This window comes from Carassius carassius, chromosome 22 (genome assembly GCF_963082965.1).
Source record: "Carassius carassius chromosome 22, fCarCar2.1, whole genome shotgun sequence".
Classification (NCBI taxonomy): domain Eukaryota; kingdom Metazoa; phylum Chordata; class Actinopteri; order Cypriniformes; family Cyprinidae; genus Carassius; species Carassius carassius.
Window position 1 is genome coordinate 4,111,374 of NC_081776.1, and position 16,596 is coordinate 4,127,969.

Below are 16,596 nucleotides of genomic sequence, written 5' to 3' on the forward strand. Positions count from 1 at the left end.
CACTTTATCACGAAAAATAGGTGTTTTTTTTCCTGTTCAAATTGTTTCCTTTCATTGCCTTGACAGCATAGAGGATTAGCGGCATAACTGCTAACAACCATCAACATGTTTTCACCTTTGTGTCACATAGCATGATTTTTATTTCTATTTTTTGTACCCCCCTCCCTTTCGCTCCCTTGATTCACAACTAAAAGTTAAAAAACAATTGCTTCAACCTCCGGTGGCCCTTTCTGACGTACAGTGAGTTAAATGGTTTGTAAGACGTTTAATTACCAAATGGTATGATCATTATTCATCTCATGATTAGTTGAATAATATTAAGTGAATCTCCTCCCTTGAGTCCTGTGTTTCACAGATCAATAGATTTAGAGTTGGAGTAAGGGGGAGGATTGGACAAAATATTCCTCTGATGTTTCTTTAGCAGATCAATCTCTCATTTATTTATATAATTAGCTTTTATATAGGTTTAATTAAATGCAATTTGAATCGGTCTGTCTACTACACTATACGCTTTATGTAGCATGTAATCTTTATTATAGTGAATAAGTACACAAAAAGCAATAAATACATGTTTAAAATAGCATTTAAATGCAAATTTCCAGATGTGAACACTGCAGTAAAATATTTAAAATGCTGTTAAATCTAAAAATCACCATTTAAAGTGTTTAAAACTTATTTACTTCCATAATCTGGTGTATTTTCAAGTGCAACAGGATTAAAAAAAATGCAAAAAAGAAAAGAAAAAGGCGTTTCTTTGGATTGTAAAAATGTATTTTTTTTATATATATAATTTGAGTTATTAATGAAATTTTTTTTTTATACATAATTTGAAAGGAAAGGTTTGAAAAAAATAGAGAACTTAAAGGGGAGGTTGACTTTTTTTTTCTAGGTTTGATTGTTTATGGGGTGCAGTCTAACTTTTTTTTTTTTATACATAATTTAACTTTATTCTACACCGCTCTGTACCTTCTTATATAAACACGCAGATCATTTTCTGCTTTTATGAAGCCCCTCCCTCTGAAATTGGTTAGCTAGTTTAGTGTGTTGTGATTGGCTAAACCGCCTCTAGTTAGCATCTAAATGTCCCGCCCCTTTTCTCAGCAGCATGTGCTCCAGTTGTATTGTAAACAATGCTGTCTATGTTGCTTATCAATTTGAGCCCAGATTGTGACCCAAAGGATATTCGTGAAGACGTTCGTGCAGAATCTGTGCAAGCACGGCTCTTAATGGTATCTTTTGCTTGTTGTTGTCCCGTACTTTTAGATACGCTGTTATTTGTAAATGCTACTGCTTTTGTTAGCTTTTAATATGCTGTTTAATCATGATTAAAGCTTTAATACAGAATTAGAATTTTTGTATGGCAGTATGCCAACTGCACTCTGCATGCATAACACTTCTCATAGCCATGGAAAATAAGTTTGTAAATGGAACAGTTCATTGTTTGAGCTGAGGTGGTGATCTGAATGAGAGAGAGATGCAGAGCGTGTGCAGAGCATGGCAATGCCAGGAACAGGATTGAGAAACGCTGCTTTAGAACAATCCATTTAGAATCATTAGAAGACAGAATAACGATTCATATATGAATTGATTTTTACGTGCACCCATATTTTTCTTCCTCTTCTCTAAAGCAGCACAGCATGGCCTCGCCCCCTTTGTTGCATGTTCCCAGGGGCGGGGTTTATCAGGGTTTGTGATGTCACAAATCTGGAAGTAATTGGTTGTAGTCCCTATGAGCCGTTTTTTTAAACTGACAGAATTTTAAAAGACAATGTCTCCTTTTGCATTAAACTTTCAGCCACGCAACTTTTCAGATATTGTTTCTGCTCAAACAGCAACATTAACTGATGTTGGAAGAGTGAAATCACAATCAACGACAATTTAATGACCGTCAAAAAGAAAAGTTGTTTCAGAAATCATAATATTTTGTGCACAATAAGACCAAGAATGTCTATTAAGAACGTGAACATGGTTTCAACTCTGTAGTATTGATGATTACATAGTGTGCAAGGTTTAAATGGAGAATCCTTGTTGTCTGCATCACAAAATGTTATATTTTCTTACTATAAATGAAGCCCAGATGCTTTTGAGTGCAAGTTTAAGAGATAGTCTAATGTCATGCTGTTTGTAGATGATCAGATTGCATTAAGATCAGTAGTAGTTAATAGCAGTCAATGTTTTACCAGCAGATGCTTTTTGTATTCAGGACTGTAACGGCCTGCTTATTTTCCCCTGAAGTGCCACAGATTACAGTACGACAGGTGAGTTTTGTTCTGGTTTGCTAAACCGCTGCTTGAGAATCAGCTCAAAGCCTCGCACATATGCAGGGTCTTACCGTTACTCACTCTGATGTGTTTTGCGCACTGCTCTGCTGAGACATTTCTTTAGTCTTTAGTCACCACAAAGAAGAAATGACAGATTACAGGCTTTTGCCAGAGTACATATCAGTCTGTGGGCTTCCTGGAAATCAAGCTTTGAGGTCCTCACTTGAGGAATGCCCAGACACATCACTGGATGGCACTGTTTCCATTTTTTGCTCTCCTGAACCCCCTTGGCTCGATCAACAAGGGTTTGTTTTACGCAGACTGAGAGCACTTGAAAAAGCAGGAGCTTTAAAAGAGCCAAGGGCTTCTCAAAACTCTGGCCCATCAAAGAAGCATGAATCCTGGAGAAAAAGATACAGTCCAGACTCTGTCCAGAGTGGGTGACAAAACCTGAGATGAGATCTTACAGTCCAGAAGAAGCAAGCTGCACTTTGTTTATTGAAACTGACTGGAAGTCTGTTTATTTTATTGTATTTAATTATTTAAGAGCATATCAATATTAAGTGACTACCTGAAATATTTGTGCATTTTAAAAATTATTTAGCTTGCTGCAGGACCATTTAAAATGAGGTAGTGAAGCCAAAAAAGATAGCTAGTTTTGGTATCTACACTTTCTAAAATTAAAATCATATCGTTAAATAAGTTATGCTTCTATTTTCATAAGTATTTGTTTGTTTCTTGGATTTTTAAATCAAGATATTACTTATTTTTGAATGTCCAGCATTTATCGCTTTGCATATTTTTACAACAGGATTTTTGGGTTATTCATCCGTTTAAAATAATTAAATTAGATTCCTCCGATGCTGCCAGGCGTTCAGATGATAATTGCATCAACACGCCGAAACATAATAGCGCTCTGAGTGTTTCCAGCACAGTTCATTTCAATCCAAATCCAGAGGTCCTCTGGCGAGACTGTGTATTCAGAAGACCCCTCATCTTCATCTGGAACATTTCCTCCAACTCATCAATTTATCAGGGGCCAACTTGTAAAACTGGAGTTGGAGACACTTTGTTAATGAACCGTTTACAGTATCGTCGTAGCCAAATGGTAGGGCTGATATTTGACATGCTCCAGCTGTGTTCTACCTCCGAGGAGGACCTCTGCTGGTCCAACTCACGATTTTTAGACACAAGCTTGCTCGGTGGAATGGACGCTTCAAGCCCATCATAATTCACACCTTCGTAAATAAAGGTGGGCGTGTAATTGAGTGATGTGTGCTGGGTGAACAGCGAGAGATTGAAGGCTGTGTACTGGTAAATAGATAATCGCCCAAAAGTAAATGGGGTTTTCAAACCTCAGTCTTCACCGCCAGCGTGACCTTGTTTGCATGTTAATCACTGCAGTGATTTCCCTCATCACGAGGAAGTCCACACTCTTTCATAACCAGCTTTTAATTGCATTTAAAATGTCACAGAGGTGAAACACATGTAATTTAGCCATAAATGTGTCCAAATGAATGACCTCTAGTCAGGCGTTCCATTCAATGGACTCAAATGAGTCTGTCACTTTGGTGTTTTGATCTTTTATTTTTTTTACCACCTACTTGGATTTTTATTTATTTGAAATGTTAATTTATGAAAAGCACTGTTACTTCCAGGTTATTTCTCCTGAATGTATTTGTCAACTTCACCTGGACACTAACGAGGGGAAATGGATGAGATTAGATGAGGGTGAATAAGTCAGTGGACTAATTTAAAGAAGCCCCCAAAAAGTTTATTTTCTTTCATCACCAGGTGTTCTAGCACATATGAATTACTGAGATGATGTTTCCTGACTCCGGAGAGCTGAACCTTGCAAAACAGACCTATTTAATTTTTCATAGAGGAGGACCATCAGGAGCAATAAGCTAATATTCTCCTTCTCTTTTTCCAGATGCTTTCTCCAGCCATGCATCTTTCCAAACCCTAGCCTTTACACCCCCCCCCCCCCACCCAAAAATGGCGGTTTTGCCGAGACCTACATGAAAGAAGAGAACTGTTGAAATGTTAATTTTACCATCTGCTGTTGAGGCCTGCTACCTTTGTGCAAACAAGTGAGTGTGTGTGTGTGCACTCTCTCCCTTCGTCTTAAATTCCCAGCAGTTCTGTTCTGTTTTATGAATGTGCTGGTATTTTGGTTGTTTGAAGTTTTTTGGGTCTGGGAGTTTGAAAGTCAGAGATAAACAGAATGCCACGAGAGTGACAAAGCGATTATCCTGCCCTCGTAGTCTTGATTGTGTTAGTCCCCTCTCTGTCTTCAAATGGTTAGAGACTCATCCTCTCTGGTTTGTATTGGTAGCCTCAGTAGCCCAGGAACTTCATGTACCAGTAGCTCAAAAGCATTTCTACTGTGCAGACACAGATTGAGGTGTGGCGTTTTTTAAAAGTCCCATATGAAATTGATTCATTTTTTATTTATATTTAGTCTCTTCCAGGAAAAAAATACCAATGCGCATATATATATTTACACTAGCCTAAAGACCTCAAAGCTGAGAGACTTGGACTAAGAGCCATAAAACTTGATTTTAAGGTCTTTAACTCGCTCCACACATTTAGATTTTTCCAATGTAACTATGCAGAGTTGGTCTACCTCTTTTCGACAAATGAAAAAAGAGCCAACCGAAACTTTAATCCCGTCAAAAGATTTTCTTCTCATCATGGGACGAAGCTGGCACTTTTTAAATGACATTTTGTCAGGTCTGCTGATGGGGTCCCTGCCAAATGGACAGATTCCATTGTGAGATTTGATATCTGGCAATTAAGCTGAGAAATCCTGAAATGCGACTGTGTGCAGAGTTGCAGAGCGTTTGTCTTGGCCGGGATCGGATTGTTTAGTCTGCTCTCATTGTGAAGCAGCGCTGTTTCTGAGCAGCAGTTGACGGTTGTTTGCAAAGCGCGGGGGAAAATGTGAGGGAACCTCACTGTTCCCTGCCATTTATTTATTTTTCGCTGTCCTTGGGACTGGAATCTGATTTTAACTTTTTTTGTGTGTGTGTGTGTGTGTTACTCTATTCTTATGGAATTAAGCTTTTTTTCACTGTATATGTGGCTGCTGAAATGTAGACTTATCATGACCTCACTGTGCAGGCTGTGTTTCATTAATGACCAGCCCTGTGATTTGGGTAGAGGAATAGTTTTCATATGACAGTGTCTTGCTTTAGTGCAAAGAAGCAGCTGCAGAGAGTCTGAACGCAGCCAATTCTGCGGCTTTGAAAGGTGTGAAAAGTTCAAGTCCCATTGCAAAAGCCTTGCATTTATAATTTGCGTGTGTACATTTCTTTTTGTGCATGGTGTGTGTTATTGCTACATCAGAACTGCCGGAGATTAATAAACAAAGTTAGCTGCTAATGTACATTTGTCTTTGATTCTGTGGCAACTTGTCAGGGTGAATTTAAATGGTGGCCCCTTTCCGTGTGCCAGCGTAAAGCTTTTTTTTCACTTTTGAAGTAATTAAAATACATTTAATTTATTTCTGGCTCATACATTGGTGGCAATCATCGACCTCAATGCATTTATTTATCAGGAGGAAATCATTCAAATTTGTCTTTAATTGACTGTGCGGCATTCAAAACAGACCACTTCTGACTCTACTTGTGCACAGTGTTATATGTCCTTTTGGGAAGCTTGGATTTGTCTGTGCCAAACAAAAGACCCCTGTTTAGTGCGTGTCTACTGCTGTTCATCTCTTTCTCTGATGGCAAATTTGCATCATGCATGTTTCTGTGGTTTTTGTAGGTATTGATTACTGTCGTTTGGTTTCTGGCACAGAGGGTTCGGTTGCTATTCTAGGGCTGTAGTTTGAGCAGAAAGGGCGATGGGGGCCGAGACTCTGTGAGTCTGAACAATGGACGGATTAGCTAACAGTCCAGCTATAAATTTGAAGTTGTGTTTGAGTTTGTTTGAGCAGGTGGATGTGCGATTAGATGACCTGATGGCAGCTGTTGGGTACTTTTTAAACTGTCAGAACATCCTTGCATTTCTTTTTTCCCCCTTCCCTTCTGCTTTCCATCCAGTAAAATGCAGAGAAACTTGTACTCATCGAACTCCTAATGAGGGGAAAAAAGTTGGAAGTATGCTGTGGGCTTTTGTTCGGACGTGTGAATGTGTGGGTCGTGGTTGTAACGTTCGTAGTTTCCTCTGTTTTGAGTTTGATTTTTCAGATGCTGTATGTTGTCTTAATGTGTTTACCATGTATGTTAAATATGTTCCACAGCAATTAATCAGTTAATGCTCGCTAAGATGACACTGTCAGCGGAAAAGTGAATTACTTCATAGCTGAACAGCATCAACATGTGTAAACATTGTAATATCATGTGAAAAATGCAATTAGATTTCAATTGGATCAAAAAAAGGAAAAACTATAAAAAGTGTTATATTTTGCCATTCATTTGCATGTGTGCATACAAGTACCTTAAAGATGCATGTATTAGTACCTAAAATCTTCATATCAGTACCTAAATAATAAATATAAACATTTATACCTTTTGAAAAGGTACAGTAGGTAGAGTGTACAGTATATGTTTTGAAACCCACGTCAAACTCGGTCTTTACAACTGTACTTTTTTAATTCCTGACTTCTCTGGGGACATTTTATTTGGCTTTTTTGAAAACGCTTATTATGGCTTTAAAAGACCCTTTTACTGTGCTTTAGCTTCTGGTACAAATAGTCTAAGCTTTTTACGGTACAGAGCAATTTGTTCTTTGAATAGAAACTGCCGTTTAATAAGTTTGTTTCACTGTCTTTGATTGGCCTGTATTTGAAAATTACATGGGGAATGGTACGTGTTTTATAGCAAATGTTTCCATTTTTAACTCCTATTTTGTTCTTTTTTTTTCCATCCTTTTGCATAAACAATTACAAATTTTGTTCCATTCCAGGAATTAATGGAAACCATTTGCATCAGGGAGAAATTTGTACATGCAGTGCTGTTTTCAATGTCATCACAGACTACTTTTTGCCGCTAAAATGACAGAAGAGGGCTGCTTTTAAGTACGATGCAAGCAAACTGATAAGGGAATCATTCCACTCTCTAAACCCTTTTTATTGGGACTTTAATAACCACTGTATTATAAATTATAATGTATTCCTCCGTTTGCTAATGCCCTTCAATATAGCGGTCTCAAATGTGGTCTGAAAGTTATTGTGGCTACCTTTTCAAAGGCAAATCAATTACATGTTTTCTGTAATGCACCATAATTCTGGCGTCAATGGACGAATAGATGTATTGAAGCAATTCAGAGCAAAGCGGTTGTTCCTGTGATGATTTTTGTTTGTGCTCTGCACTATTGACTGCGTCCAATCAAGAGCAAGTATTCATCCTCCATACCCGCCATAATGGAAACGGGTCATCAAAGGCACCTGATTATGACCTCCAGTTATGTTCGGCTAATGGAATATGAAATTCTCGTTCACCGCATGTTGTTAAAGCAATTCTGGGCCAAAAGTTTTCCTCAAACTCGACGTTAAAAGAGTGCCATTTCTGCCAAATTGCAGAGCCCAAGACGTAAGAAGCATAACGGTAGGGAGATCTTAAGGAAGTAAAAATTACCACTTGCATACTGTCTTTGACCAACCGCTCCAAAACTTAACCACTCCACAGGAACATGTGCCGTTTAGGAAGATGTAAGGGAGTGATTTTATTACCCAGTACATCTCTCCTCAGAAGCGATTTCATTTCTCTTTTCAGCCGCCACAGGAGTCTTTATTTGATCTCCTATTCCTGAATTTAACTGCCTCAAACTGGCCGGCCTCCGTTTATTTTCATTTGGAAAACACATTTTCTGATCAAGAGGACACGGGGGTAGTTGGGATTGAGGAAGGGGCAGTCAGGCTCTGTGTCGGATGACAATGTCTTCTTTTAGACACTTTTCACTGTAGATTATTGGAGTCCAAACTTTTCATTTCCAATCCGACGTGTATCTGCAATGCCTACAAACGAGACCATCAAGTCTTAGTTTTTCACTTTTTTAGTTACTTTTTTAGTTACTTTTTTAGTTTTTCACAAGTCTTTTTAGGGTTTGAACTATTCAAAGGAGCCTGTCTGCTTGTTCACAGGTTGTTAATATTCGATTTTTGGGCATTTCTTCAACGATGACAAACACTTTTTGCACACTCTCAACTCTCAATTTTTATTCAGCTAAAAATTTAATTACTACCTTTTTAATTTTTTTTATTAGCTTTTTGTGGTGAAAATGACATTTTAAACAACTTTTGCTGCAAAATGTGTCTTGCTAAGGTTAATTTCATTCAGCTAAAGTTGTATGTATCCTTAAATGCACATGATTATATACAATTTTCCCCCAAAAAATTCTTAATGGAATTAGATTAAAAATGGCTAAGTACACTTAGTTTAAGTATTTTTAATAGTTGGTTGTGATGGAAATTACACCACAGCGACTTGTAACTTTCCTACAAATATAAAAAAAAACTACACCACAAAAGTTTGAAAATTTTTTGTAACATTTATTTTTGTTTATATTAGCATTTTAAAATGTTTTAAAATGTCATTTAATTTAATGGTGGATTTTCATAGTTTAAGATTTAAAGACTGGGTCTAGGGACAAGGATAAGGCCATCCTTAAAAATATTTTAGTTTGCAATAACAGTAAAAATTTTTTAAAAAGGGTCGGTAGGTAGGTCTATATTATTTTTTTTTCAAGTTTCAATGTAAAAAAAAAAAAAAAAAAGTACAATTTTGGTGGTGATTACGTAGGTTTGAATTAAAACAAATGAGCATATCGTGACGTCACTGACTGGGTCTTCAATTTTAAATCTTTGTCAAAAACATGTTTATTGCATGAATTTCAGGTGAGAAGAAAAAAAATGAGGTACTGTTTTACTTGCATCCACCGCTAGGTGTCAATGCAACCTACAAATGAGAGACCGTTTACTTTGCTTTCTTGGGTTGTCACTTTTGTGAAAAAAAATCCTGTTTGATTTGAGAGACAAGTGTTCATTGAATCGATTGTAAAATCGATTTTGCATTTCTAAATACATTTTATACGGCAAATAACACCAAATATAGGTAAATCCACGGACAACAGGCAGCAGGAATGTAAAGATTCAATATATTGGTAAAGACCAATATTTCTGATGATGTATTGGCGTGAAGTTTCGTACACAACAAACAGGAGTGCAACATTCTTAAAAAACAATAAGCAGAGTGGACTGCCATAATGCAAAACATTTACTGCAGGCTTCAACATGGCTGTGTTTACGATCAGAAATTTCAACAACAACAAAAAATCGCATATGTAGGCGATTCTAGCCCGTATCTGTATGCATGAGACAGAGTCTGAATACCGGCAGAATTCACATTTCTGTTGTAAAAAGAGAAACATTGTGCAGAAGTGTTATTTGCTGTTATGCGTGTGTGTCCGAAGCTGCAGTTGCTGTGTGACGCGTGTTCCAAAAAAAAAAAAAAAAACTGGACGCGCGCCGAGAGAAAGTCGTTAAAATCTATTTCCTATTTTCATTTTCAAAACTTTTGTTGGTCGGTCCAATCGATTCATGCAATAGATTTTTGAACATAAAGTGACAGTCAACACGGTCAAGGTTTCAGACTACACGGGAGAAGGGATGGGAAAAGATCTGGGTACAGTTTTTCCAGAACTTTGTGCCATGTTAAAGCGGTGTCGAGCTGTTTTAATGCATTTTTTAGATGAATTATGGTGCCCAAACCCGTATGACTTTGAACCGTGACCGCAAACTTTTGGTTTACTCCAGCTGCAGCCATCATTACCAAGCGCGAACCGTTGACTCTGACAATGAATGAGAATATGAGACGAAGCGAACGCACAGGCCACAGTGTGATATCCGTGTAAACATAGATGACGTCACAGGTTTTTTTTTTTTTTTTTTTAAAGAACGAACATAGCCTTTGTTTGTATGTAGGCCTAGGCAATTTATATATTTACAATACTTACTAAAATATAATTAATATTATTTTATTGTGGTACGACTAAAAGCAAAAAAAAATAAAAATTTGAGTCTGTCCTAAATTGACAGGGTCGGTCGGGTTACGGCAAACAAGAATATTTTTAAGAATGGCCTAAGGCAATAAAATATGGTCTATATAAAAAAGACATTTGAAAAAAAGTTTCCAAGACAATTTTAATGTGACATTCATAAGACAAAAAGAACTCTTAGTTTTAATAAAGATCAAAACTTTAACTATAAAACTGCTCATAGTTAAAGAAACACCAATTTGGGTCATGATTGAGGTTGGGAATTGCTCTTCTCCTTGTGTTCTCATGCTGTCTGATGCACCCAGACAACTTTTCCCTGCGTCAGGTTTTCTTGTGTGTTGACACAGATGTTCAGGCGTGTGATCCAGCATGAGATGTTTTAAATATCGGTGGTGGGGTGAGACCATCTAGTCCAAACAATACTGCCACCTCACTAGATTCTGATTATCTGGGACTTTATCAGGACTTCAGTATCTCTGTCGAAATCTGCTGCTCTACACACCTCTCTGACCTGTTCGATGACAGCACTATGAAAACATTCAGCAGTTTTCAGAGACCAATAACCCCCCCCCCCCCCCCATAATTGTATTATTGGTTTTAACAATTTTTTTATTTTTTATGGCTAGCCTCTATACAGTGAATTACCTCCAGATGTAATTCCTATCCCCGCCCCCCTTCTGAATTAGTGGCTAGTAAAAATTAGGTTTAAATTAGCTGTGGCATGGAGAACGTTTAAGATTGAAATTTCCTTATAATGAGTTTATTATTCTTTGGTGGAATGCCATTTTCCTGAATTAATTCTTTCTTTTTTTGGAGTAATTGCTGTCTGATTGAATAGAATCAACCTCTGGATTGGATGTAGCTTGTGGTACTTTTGGGGTTCTGGTGTAATGTGAGAAGAGCTAAGATGTTTCCAACTTTCCTGCTGCTTTTTATCACTATATTTTTCTTTTTCTCCCAGTCTTTGTGATTTATAAAAAAAAAAAAATTATATATATATATATATATATATATATATAAAATAGAAAATAAAATTGAAATGTTTGGAGTATTTTGATCAGATTTTGTCAATCTATTTGCTTTCAGCTGCAAATTTAACAGATTAAGCCCAGTTTCATTGTCATATACTGTATATCGAAGGAAAGTGTTTGTTCAAATCACTACCCCCAAATTATTAAACACCAGTCTTAAGCAGAACTATGTGAAGTGTCGTGTGACTTTCTGATTAGTTTTTGTCCTCTTTTGATTGAATCAAATAAATAAAATTGACTTGGTGTTTTGGTAGTAAATTAAAATCTAGCTTGATGCATTTTAATTTGAAGAATAAATATTTATGCCGACAGAGCATAAATTTTTCAGACATTTAAAAATGAAGATTTTTATTATTTAATTTTCTTTTTTTATGAAACAACCAGTTTCATTTTGTTTTTAGAGTTTTTTTTGTTGTTGTTTGTTTGTTTTTGCCATGTTGATAAAATAATACAACAAAAAAGTATAAATTTTATAAGACAAAATGAAAAACATTTTATGGTTTGAGTTGTTTAAGAGTCTAAAAAAACTAAAAGATTTTTGTGGACAAACGTGTCGTGTTTTCATCATTGAATACTTGTCATGTTGTCTTTTATCATATTATAAGTTTGGTAGCTTCGAGTGAATCAAATACTCATTACCTGTGTTTCTCCAACAATGCGACGCTAATACAAATTACAGCCTTTACAGTATGATAATATCTCTTGAGCGAGAGAGCAAGTCAACTGCCATTCAGTTTGCTTTCATCTGCCGCCAATCTGCTGCATAACAGGTAAACTGCTGTGAGCTGCATTTGCTTGTATAAATGTATCCACACAGTCTATTCTTTGATTTCATCAACTCATCTAATTCAAATGCGCTTTTGAAGGAGCCCACATTTTAAGGATAGACACAGAAGAGCCAATTTAACCTGGAGTATCTGTCTCGTTCTGCAGGGCTTTCTGTTTGAAGTGGCTGGTCAGCTTGAACCGTCTGACTTCTGTCATTTCTATCTCTTTTATTTCTCCACTGAAATGTATACTTCAATCCTCCCTACAGATGCTAGAGTGGAGCAGGTATCATTAAACTGAGAAATTGAGAACGAGAGAGCGCGAGAACGTGGCAGAGCATTCGACGAGGCTTCTGGAGCTGGTTTGTTTTCAATAGGAACTGAAGGCAGGGCCCTTTTCCTGGGGCCACTCGCTGTGCCTGTTGATATTGAGTCAAGCAAACACTCTCTTTGGGATGTCCTGTCGGGCGTACTGCCAGGGTCGCAAATGAAAGTCACATGTGAGGAATCCTGCACGGGGATCCTATAAGCTGAAGCCGGCCCCCGTCTCGCTCCCGGCCCCTGAGCTTAATTAGCTTTTTAATGGAGGTGCCACCAAATGTAGCTTATTTACCGGCACAGATAGCAGCTTATTTTGAAGTGCGTAATGTTTCTGAGCTCTATGAAGCTCTGGGTTGTTATTTTCAGAATAATGCTGTGGATTAAATGCACATCTTATCTTGTGCTGTTGTGATTGTTGAGCTTTGCTCCGTCCCCCTCCCTCGCTCACTGAAGTATATATGCAAATACATTTGGACACTATCATTATAGGCTACTTAATAGGACTTCATTAAGGTTCAGCCATGCAAGGCAAAATGAGGTTTCCATGGATACGGTGGCGCTTAAGTACAGTATATTATAATGTTTAGCTGCCTGTTATATAATCAGTGTCCCCTAATGGTCCATTTCAGTTCATATTGATTGGCGATGAAGAACATCATTAAGATGAACAGAGGGCGGTCTTATGAATTTGTCATTAATCTCAGTTTTGTTTGCGTTTTTGAACTCAAAAAGAAAATAGGGCTATGTATAGTTCAAACTATGGTAATTGGACTGAGATTTTCTTGCCTTGTCAAACGGTTAGAACATGCTGATCACTTCAAATGCAACAATCTTTAACTAAAAACTAAGAGAAGCTTATTTTTGACCAGGACAAATAATTAGTGAATGGTCAATTTTGTCTTTTTAGATGGCATGGTTATAAATGGAGATATATTACCAACAAATGCATGTATAATTTGCTTAGAATAATATTTTATAATTTAATTAAAAGCAATCAGATACATTTATTAATATAATATATATATATATATATATATATATATATATATATATATATATATATATATATATATATATATAATAGCAATAATTATATATGCATTTGTTTAATTGCAGATTATTATTATTACATATTTTTGGTTATGCTGTTTGTAGATTTTGACACAAGGAACCTTCTGTTGTTCAACCAAGCTGATTGTTATTGACTTATATGACAATCTTAAATTGGGTGAACAACAGCTGATCAGAAGATGTTTGATTTACATTGTCTGTGACCAGGGACTAGATATTTTTACATTTGTAGTGTTTGAGAGTCACATTTTGTTTCAAACTCATACATCTGCAAATAAGTGTATGCTTAGGATACTGGCAGACCCTCGGCTGAGAGTTTATTAGGGCTGTTTACAAGTGCGGAGTGTGTTCCACAGTCTCAGTCATCAGCAGAATGGATCGGAGGCGGAGATGAGCTCAAGTGGATAACTCTCAGCCAGAGAACAGCTTTAATGCCGCCAGAGGTTTCTGAGGCCTGAAACACACATCTCTTAGTGAGTGCACACTAGCTCAGCTTAATCTGCTGTTAGCTCAGTATTTAGTGGTGGTCGACCAGTAGGAGTTTTTCAAGGGCTTATGTCAATATCTACAGAGCAGGGTGACTGATATAATACCAACATACTAGGTTTAATTGAAAATATGGATTTCAAAATTGAATCTAATTACCGTATTTTTCGGACTATAAGTCGCACCTGAGTATAAGTCGCATCAGTCCAAAAATACGTCATGATGATGAAAAAAAACATATATAAGTCGCACTGGACTATAAGTCGCATTTATTTAGAACCAAGAACCAAGAGAAAACATTACCGTCTACAGCCGCGAGAGGGCGCTATATGTGTTCAGTGTAGACTACAGGAGCACTGAGCAGCATTAGAGCGCCATCTCGCGGCTGGAGACGGTAATGTTTTCTCTTAGTTCATTTCTCTGGGTTCATATCAAATTAATTTTGATAAATAAGTCGCACCTGACTATAAGTCGCAGGACCATCCAAACTAAGAAAAAAGTGCGACTTATAGTCCGGAAAATACGGTAGGTACATTTATTGTTCAAAAGCTTGGGATCAGAACGATTTTTAATGCTTTTTACATGAGTTTCTTATGCTCATCAAGACTGCATTAATTTTATCAAATATACAGGGAAAATATTGTGACGATGTAATTTTTCTTTTCTATTTTATTATAAATTAAATTCTAATCCTGTAATGCAAATCTGAAATTTCAGCATCATTACTCCAGTCTTCAGTGTCACATGATCCTTCATAAATCATTCTAATATGCTGTTTCATTATCAGTGCTGGAAATTGTGTTAATTTTTTCCGGATTCTTTGTTGAATAAAAAGTTTAAAAGAAAAGTATTTATTTAAAATGGAAATCTTTTCTAACAATATACACTACAGTTCAGTCAGTAAATTATTATTCTTTATTTTTTGAAAGCAATTAAAACTTTTATTCAGCAAGGATGTGTTAAATTCTAAGAAGTGATAGCAAAGATTTATATTTTAAATAAATGCTGTTCTTTATAACTTTTTATTCATCAAAGAATCCTGAAAAAATTATCACAGTTTCCGAATAAATATTTGGCAGCACAACTGTTGCCAACATTGATAATTCTAATAATAAATCAGCATGTTAGAATGATTTCTGAAGGATCATGTGGCACTTTATATTGGAGTAATGGTTTATGGAAATTCTGCATTGCATCACATAAATAAATTATATCTTAAAGAATGTTAAAATAGAATCCATTATTTTATGTTGCAATAACATTTTGCAAGATTACTTTTAGGGTTTTTTTCTGTATTTTTGATCAAATAAATGCAGCCTTGATGAGCATAAGAGTCTAATTTAAAAAATATTACAAGTCTGAATGTGATCGTGAGGTATTTAATTTTTTTTTCCAACAAGGTATAATTTATCAAAAAATTATGAAAATTTTACTTAGAGATCTCAGACTTTTTTTGCCAATTTTATGTGTAGTAAAATTAAATGGCAGCAAATTAAGTTTCTACACCTCATTTAATACAGTGTTACTAAAATTCACCCAAAAATTGTAAAAATATTTTTTTTAATTAGAAATTGAGCATCATGTCAAATTTTTAAACTGACACGGGGGGGTAATACCTCTGTTAATCCATCAAGGGACATAATGGTTCACATAACATCCCATTAATCACTAATGTTTAGCATGCATGAGTTTCATTTGTGGTTTTGGTGTTCTCACTGGTGTGATTGAGAAATAAAAACAGGGCTTAGATGTTCAGTGGTGTGATTTTTGTCACTATGAATGATCCCAGTGGTGTTGTGGCTCCAAAAAGGCCTGGTTTCCCCCTCTTGACACATTCCAGAGGCTTGGGGCAGGGCATTTTTGTGTGTGCTTTAATTGAAAGTTAATAGTAAGAAGGGCTGCCATGGAAATTATGCCAGCGCTCGGAGACACCATCTCTGCCACCACACGAGTCCATCCCCCATCACCCGACACTTTCTTCTGCATGCGATCAAGAGCCGCTGCTGGAATTGTTTGTCCTCATTGACCTTGCGGTACAAAGCCCTGTGAAATGAGGGGAAAAAAAAGAGAGGGAGTAAATTGAGACTAAAACCAGATATGAGTGAGAACTGAGAGAAGCGAACAAGCTCTAAAAGCTAAAGCGGCCTATTTGTCTTATGAAATAAAGGTTAGAGCACAACGTAGCCTGTAGCATTTGGGTAGAAATGTAAATATGACTCGTTAGACGCAATTCCTGCTGTGATGCTGAGACACTGCCATGCCTGCCATTGCAACTTTTTACACTGCCTCATTGAGCATTTGCCCTAGTCTGCAGGGGTGGAGGCCCAGCAAACAGCATTGGCTTGGGCTCAGCGGGTTCTAATGATATCATACATTTTAAAATATGTTCCAGTAGAGCTGGTAGATAATATGCTACTCTGAGCCTGTTATATCATGCTCAGAGTGGGGAGCTCAATTGGTCAATTGGAATTTTTAAAAAATTTTTAGCTAAACAAATCTGTCATGCTTGGCTTGGGTGGATCATGCACAACGTGAAAGTTCTTGCTCACCTTGATGTATGCATATTTTTAAGACCTTCTAGTGTTGAAAATGAGGTAATTGATTTTACAAGAGATTGAATACAGAATTGCTTAGTTGTCCATATAAATTTCC

At 36.6% G+C, this 16,596-nt stretch overlaps 1 protein-coding gene across 4 annotated transcripts in view; it reads left to right on the forward strand.

The window, feature by feature from the left end:
* The window catches only part of LOC132098737 (forkhead box protein P2-like), a 107,008-nt gene that overhangs the window by 18,057 nt on the left and 72,355 nt on the right, over positions 1-16,596 (forward strand). The window lies entirely within an intron of this gene.